A 7,848-nucleotide genomic window follows, 5' to 3' on the forward strand; every position below is an offset into this window, starting at 1 on the left:
TATGGGTACAACCCGCGAGTGTGGTTTTGAACTCAGCATCAACCTTAATTCTCCTGATCTCGCTCCTTCAGACTTCGATCTGTTCCCAAACCCAAGGGACGATGGGGTAGCCCAGTTGTTAAAGCGTTCGCTCGTCACACTGAAGGCCCGGATTCGATTCCCCACATTGGTTCAATGTGTGAAGCCCAGTTCTGGTGACCCCTGCCGTGTTATAGCTGGAACATTGCTAAAAGCGGTGTAAAATCCAACTCAAACCCGAAGAAAGCTCTAGCCGGCACCCATTTCGCCTCGAACGATGACGTCACAACAGCTGGGAGAACCTTTGGGGCTGCCAAGAGAAGGACTTCTACGAAACTGGGATACAACCCCTCCAACATCGTTGGCAAATGTGTGGAAGGGAATCGTGTTGAAAAACAAATTATTTTAATGTCCTCCTCATGTGAGGCTCAGAACATATCAGTCACTCCTCGTACTGTTTATAATTTTCAAAAGTATGATGAATATTTTAATGGTAAATGGTACTTAAAAGAAAGTTAATTTGCAGATTTATGATCTGTATGTACAATCCAATGACATAAGAGCTGTGGAAAGTGACCGTACTCGCGCTTCATCTAGTTTGGGGTATGCAGAGTGGCCGTCTGTCTCCCGTATTGCCTTTGCATCTCTGATTGTATCAGCTGATATCAAGGTATCTATTCCGTAGGGTTGTACAGAGATGGCGATCAAGTGAAGCAGTTTGCAGTTTCTTTTGAATTTCCACCAATGAGCATCGTGTTGATAGGTCAGGAGTCTTCCAGCTTGTCACTGCAACATGTAAATATTCGAGTTTGGACCTGGGAAACTGGTGACAGAAAGAATGAACACATCACGACCCATGTCTTCGTGGTATACATTGACACACAATCAGTCAAGTACCAAACCACCCAATCCCCATATTTAGTCGACTCTAACGCCAATGATGATATGCAGAGGACCTTTCTGACCTGTATACACACATGCTTAGTGATTGAAGGTAAGCCCGTGAGGGGGACGTTTACAGTTTGGGATACACGGCCCTTAGCAATATTTCAGCAACATCACGCTTCAACCACCAGGCTGCCCCACCACCCCGTATGTTTATAACAGTACAGCAGAACTTCGAGAGTAAATCATGTTCCTAGATATTGAACATGTAATGCAGTATGCCAATCAGATGGTTTTGATGTGATGCCGACGCATCCATGCCACTGCCAAACGCAACCACCAGATCCACACAGAGGAAGATGTTGGGCGGGGATGGATGGGTAGGGGTAGCCTAGTGGTATAGCGTTCGCTCGAAGGCCGGGTTCGATTCTCAACATTGGTTTAATGTGCGGCGCCTATTTCTGGTGTTCCAAGCCGTGGCATTGCTGGTATATTGCTAAAGAACAAGCCGAAAAAGCAAACTTATTTATTTTAAACAATGATATGCACACCAGCAGTAGTGTATAATGCGAGATGTTTTTATTTCTTAATTTTATAAAAGTTTTAAATCAAAATAATTATGTTTTAGAAATATAGCCTTGTAGAAGTATTCTTTGAGTTTTGACTAAGCGCCTGTACAGTTAGTGTTTTGGATATAATATCGCTAACTTAAGATTTTTTCAATTGAAATTCAAACATAGGATAAAATCAATTGAGAGGTATAGTTTCTTTTGCACCTCAGTTTATACTCTAACTTCAAACTGCAGTGCTAGAATGAAATGGTTTTAATATGTTTTATTTTTATTTTTTTCGCCAACATGAATTTTATTTTGTCTCGTGAGAGTTAACATTCTGACCCTAAAACGCCTTAAAACAAGAAATTAAATTGGTTTATCCCATCCCAAGTACCATGCATAGGAAGAATTGAGAGCAATATGTTTTTCGGGTGGAAATCACGGCTGCAACCAGAGAATCCCTCAGTCAAACAGCGAACAACTGACACGGTGTATCCATTGCGAACATATTTTCAAGTATAGCAGGTAAAGGAGGACTATGACCGGTTGTCAAATCGCTAACGTTTGATAAATATGATATGTCAACTAAATTCGTTATATTTTACGTCCGCTTCATTCATAGCAAGAACGCCATTTCCCGAAAATGTCGAAGTCTACTTTTTATGTGACATTTGAAGAATAAAGCTAGTGTCCTATCACCCATTTATATTGACAGATTTCTTGAAAACGCACGAACGTTTGAAAACTCTCGAGTGAAACAAATGTTTGAATGGGTGTACTTAAGCGTTGGTTTTGTTCCGCGGGTGAAAGTAGAGTGAGTGAGTAATCATTAATCAGCAATCTTGTACCTATTGGCGATGGGTGAAAGTAGAATACAGTTATACAACCACGTGGACTTGTATGGTCAAGTATATCGTATTTGGGTGTCATGTGAAGAAAAAGCGGTATTTCTCTTGACCTAAATCATACACATTTCTCTATCTTCCTGCTTCACAGAAGAGAAACCCACAGCCGGGCTGCTGATAAACTGATAGATCACATGCATTGCCAAACACGAGATGTTGTCATTGTTTTAATCATACTCACAAGCACGGAAGGATGTCTAAGCTTGTCTGCTTAACTATCCACGATTAGGAAGCAGGTCAAGAGCCTTGAGACATAATTGAATACGTCCATTTAAAAAAGTAGTAATTGTGAAAATATTGATAGCCTGAGAGATTCTGTTGGCGAGCGAATCCTACTTTGCAATGATTTATTACATGGTGATACCAGACATTGGCTGGCGGATACAGTAGGGGGTGGGGTGTTTCTTGGGGTGACCAAATGAGCCAAGTAGACCCCCATATATACACTTGACATATGAGAATATCACCTTTGTAAGGTTTTACGGCGCTTTCAGCGCTGTCCCAGAAATATCACGGTGGACACACCACAAAAAGGAAAGTCAACAACTGTAGGCTACCCCCATCGACGCTGATAATGAGCAATAATTCGCTGTGCAGAGTTGCGTGCCTTATGCGTGGGGGAAACCTGTGATCGTGTGTTCAAATCCCAGATTGGCTCTGATCAGGTTTCCAGCTTGACAGCACATGCCAGTCCTCTAGGGTTTCGCCAGCAGTAAACGTCTGAGACATACATGAGGGCTTTCCTCCCACAGTAAGCTGACCTGGGATACAATTGACAGGCGGCCTTATATTAACACTGACGCAGCTTGACTTTGGGCCGTCTTGTCGTGTGTGGTCGTGGTCGCGTTTGCTACTCACAATGACCAAGACAGTGGGGAATTAACTTGGCAGAGCTGATTACTCACCTGTCACCTTAAAACAGAGAGAAGTCTTTATTCGTGGCAGAGTGTGACATTATATATAGAGAGATAATTCACACAATATTATCTGTAAAAGGTAGATACAATTAAATATAAAATAATTAATCATACATGATTGGCATACTATTTCAAAATTTCATGTTGTGTACATTGACAACAGAGCAGTATAACTTCTAAATAACCAAGATATTTGAATAATAGTGATTCAAGGTTCTATATTTCATATGTGTTTAGTAAATAATGCACCACTGTTTAGATGACAGTGCCATATAACATGAATGACTTGTTGTAGATTTAAATAGATAATATTAATATTGCTGTTTGGAGCTTTACCTGCTCTATGTTAGATATAATAAACATATTCCTGCAGCATGCGAAACCATCTGGGAAGATGACCTGTTTCCCGTTTGATGCCTTAAGCCATTTCAGAGCATGATGCTCTGTAAAGACTTCAAACTTTTGAGATGTGAGATACACTCTGAAAGTTCTAAAGCCTTCTAATCCAGCCAAACATTCTAACTGAGTGATGTCTTCTCAGCAGCATGAAGGGCACGGCCACCATAACAGATGACATGTTCTTGGCCAGAAGCATCTGGTTGACCTCAGATATACCCTAAGGCTGAGGTGGAAGCATCTGTTGTTAGAATGAATGGTTTCTTGGGATCAGAATATGTTAAGACATGGGCTGAATTTAGGCATCCTTTCAATTTGTTGAGTGCCTGCTGACACTCGTCTGACCAACTAAAGATGGCATCCTTTTGAAGCAAGTTATACAATGCGGTAGCAATTTGCAAGACCCAAGAAATGTCTGATATCATGGACATTTTTGGGAAAAGGGGTGCTTTTAACAACTTCTACCTTTGCCAAAGACATGGCCTAAATATGTTACATTTCAAGCTGCAAATCTACATTTGCTTGGTTTTGAGGTAAGACCAGCTTCTTTAAGTTTGCCAAAAACACATTTGAGATTATGCAAATGTTCTGCTGTAGATAATGGTATCATCCACATACATTAGGATGTACTTCCAATTCATAGCCTAAAAGGTGCTGTTGCATTTTTAAAACCGAAAGGAAGATGATTAAATTAAAAAACTACCTTGGTCACGCAAGAAACCCACGATCGTGGGTTCGTATCCTGGTTCGCCCGGATTAAGTTTCTAGATATGTCTACACCATACCTGTGCTCATGGGTTTGACCAAAGTGGTAAACGTCTGAGACCTGCATAACTTTGGTTTTTTTTCCAACATTAGGTGACACGCCCTGATATAACTGGAATATTGTTCAAAGCGGTATGAAACCCAAATGACTCGTTCACTCACTTTGGGCTTACCTTCCACATTGAAGGAAGTCGCCCACTCAGTTTCAATTTGTATACGCTTCTAATTTGTACTGCAGGCATATACACTGACGACCGAAAAAGCAACTTGATAAAAATCATTTATCGTATAAATGCAACAGAGACAGATGCAACTAAACTCTTGATTTAGTTCACTGATTTCCCTGTAAAATTGCTAAATGTAAAATGAATAAGTTTATCGGCAAAACAGAGAAAGGGCTGCACTGGAAGCCAGACATGATGACAGACCCGAGACAGGCAGACCACGTGACACCACACCCAAAGGAGATAATAAATTGCGAATATTTCATTTCAGGAACCGCTTCTTGACTGTGGCGCCATCAGCATCAACTGAAGTAGGACATGTTGCAGGGGCTTAACTGAATCCAGACGACTGCGCCACACAGGGTTGGGGGCCTATAGACCTTTCCCAGGAATTACGATGACACTTCAACATCTCTGTACTATGATGGCTGAACAGGAACTGTTTGGGTCATGTTTTCTGATACCTGCAGATTCCGTCTGTTCAGATCAGATATGTATCATCGTCGGGAATAATGCCATTCTCACAACACAGCGTTACATCCACGAGGTATGGCATCATGGTGTGCTTACTTTCCTACAACTGAACCCATGGATATGTTTCAATTTGATAACACAAGACTACATACATCACCCTCGCCCGTCACTTTCTGCAGGTAACCCGTGAAGATAGATCCGGTTATAGTAGGTTTCAGGAAGCCATGCTTGCAGTAAAAAGCAACTATGCTTGTTGTAAGAGGCGACTAACGGGATCAGGTGGTCAGGTCTGTTAATAATCGAGTCTGAACCAGACAATCCAGTGACTGATATCATGAGCATCGATCCACGCAATTGGGATCGATGACATGCTTCAACCAAGTCAGCGAGCCTGACCACCCATCCCGTTAGTCGCCTCTTACGACAAGCATAGTCGCCTTTTACGGCAAGCATGGGTTGCTGAAGACCTATTCTACCCCGAATCGCTGACTTGGTTGGTGCATGTCAACGTAGCCCAATTACGATGCTCATGATGTCAATCACTGGGTTGTCCGGTCCAGCCTCGATGATTTACATTCCGCCGTCCTATAGTTCGAATATTGCTGAGTGTGGCGTTAAACAACAAACAAACCAACAATAACCATGTAGAGGTATGTTCTGACGTGAGCTTCAGATTGACATTGCAACAACCCTGGAATAAGTTTTTGTTGTGTGAATGACATTGCAACAACCCTGGAATAAGTGTTTGTTGTGTGAATGACATTGCAACAACCCTGGAATAAGTGTTTGTTGTGTGAATGACATTGTAACAACCCTGGAATAAGTGTTTGTTGTGTGAATGTTTCATGTATCTGGGTTGGTTGAGATGATAAACAATAAACAAACAAATCCAGCTGTATTACAGGGGCCTGTATATGACCAGGCCGGGACCAGGCCAACCAGTGGTTGTTTCTGTGGGAATTGCCTGCTCCAGCGCATGCGCCGTTTTTAATGTTCACGTTACATTTGTAGGGCATGCAGGACACGCTTAACCTTTTCCGTGACACCTGGAGTCCATTCATATCATCTACCACTATTTTGCCTTTTACGCTCTATGGTATCTGTTTCGGCGGGTAATCGAGACTGATTATTCTCTGGCGTTGATGTTTTAGTAGTCCTGCACCATTACTGTGGAATATATTTATTTTATGAAGAAAAAAATAATAATCTAGAAACGCACACAAAAGCAAGTCTAGCCAGCTCTAGCTATCTCTATTCCACTTAGGAAATCAGCATAGGGAAATTTATTTTGTATTTTTAGAGTCAAGAAGGATACTGTGTAATATAAAATTTATTTCATAGACTAAATGTCAGTCTAACGTTTTAGATTTGCAATACTCTTATGGGATGAGATGCGGGCAGTTGGGATGGTGGTGCCAACACTCCAGCCGACGAATTACAGAATTCCAAAGAAATATCATTGAAACCAGAGGTACGGAGGCTCACCTTTATTTTTAGACATACAACTTTGTTACAATTTTATGTGTATATTTTATCAAATAAAATAAAATATTAGCATTACATCTTACAAAGTCACTTTAGTTCCCCCAGCATTGTTACTAATGGCATAGGGAGAGTGCAAAGCAAACAATATCAGAAGCATTTCTAAATATATGTTTTTAAACGTAATGCACGCAGTTGTTGCCTTTATACTTTCTGATATTTTCCATGAATCCTTTAGTTTGCGTTTCCTGGACAACATATTGGATTTAGGTTGAAATGCGGGTGTGTTTCCCTTCTTGTGGGGATTTCGAGTTAGATTAGGTTCCCAGGAACCTATGCATGTTTTGAAAGCTGACAATATGGATCGGTGGTCACTCGAAAATGGGCATGTGGTTGGTCAAATTGGTATTCAACCGACTTGAACACACTTCTTTCAGATGTGTGCCATGGCAGCAGCATTGTCCAACAACTCCAAATATCTGAAAGCATTATGTCGAAGAGTTTTGCAGGAGTAGAGGTTGCTGGCAGGCTGTATGCTTTGCAATACTGAGCTGACAGAGCAGTCAGTGAAGTACATTTACTGTGATGTTGCCAGTGACATGTAGAACATGTTCTGTGTAAATTAGACTGATCTGTTCATTTGTTCAGCAGCATATTTTTAATAGCGCAGACAAACTGATGATCCACAAAACAACATGACGAACTCACTCTGTGGTCATCTCGTTTCTGTGTCATATGACACATGGGTCGAGAAATGTTCGTCCTTATGTTTTTCAAGTGAGTTAGTGTTGTACAAAATTGAAAATTCAAATGTTTTGACATGGTAGTAATTGAACAAAATACATGGTATTAATTCCACTTCGTTATATATGTATTGGACCCAGCAATTTAGCACTCTTTGTACTGATATTTATGGAGCTTTGGAATCCAACACAAAAGAGGAATGGAGGTGTCTTCAGGTAGAGTCAAGTTTATTTCTTCCTGAGTTAGCATACTGGCCTTATATGTGGCATTATGTGGCATTATTTGATATATGGATCAAATAATTAATACAGTGATGCTCACATATAATGGTTATGGTATTTGAGGCCTGGTCAGTGGGAACAATAACAAACTCTTCATGTAGGGCAGCCGTACTTTGGATGACAGCGGACTTGGACAAAAAAGGGTTCATTACAATTTTGTTTCCACTTTGGCAGTTTGTGCATTCTACCAATGACATCATGCA

The sequence above is a fragment of the Haliotis rufescens genome, unplaced genomic scaffold, assembly GCF_023055435.1.
Source record: "Haliotis rufescens isolate VD_foot unplaced genomic scaffold, xgHalRufe1.0.p SCAF_7, whole genome shotgun sequence".
NCBI lineage: Eukaryota > Metazoa > Mollusca > Gastropoda > Lepetellida > Haliotidae > Haliotis > Haliotis rufescens.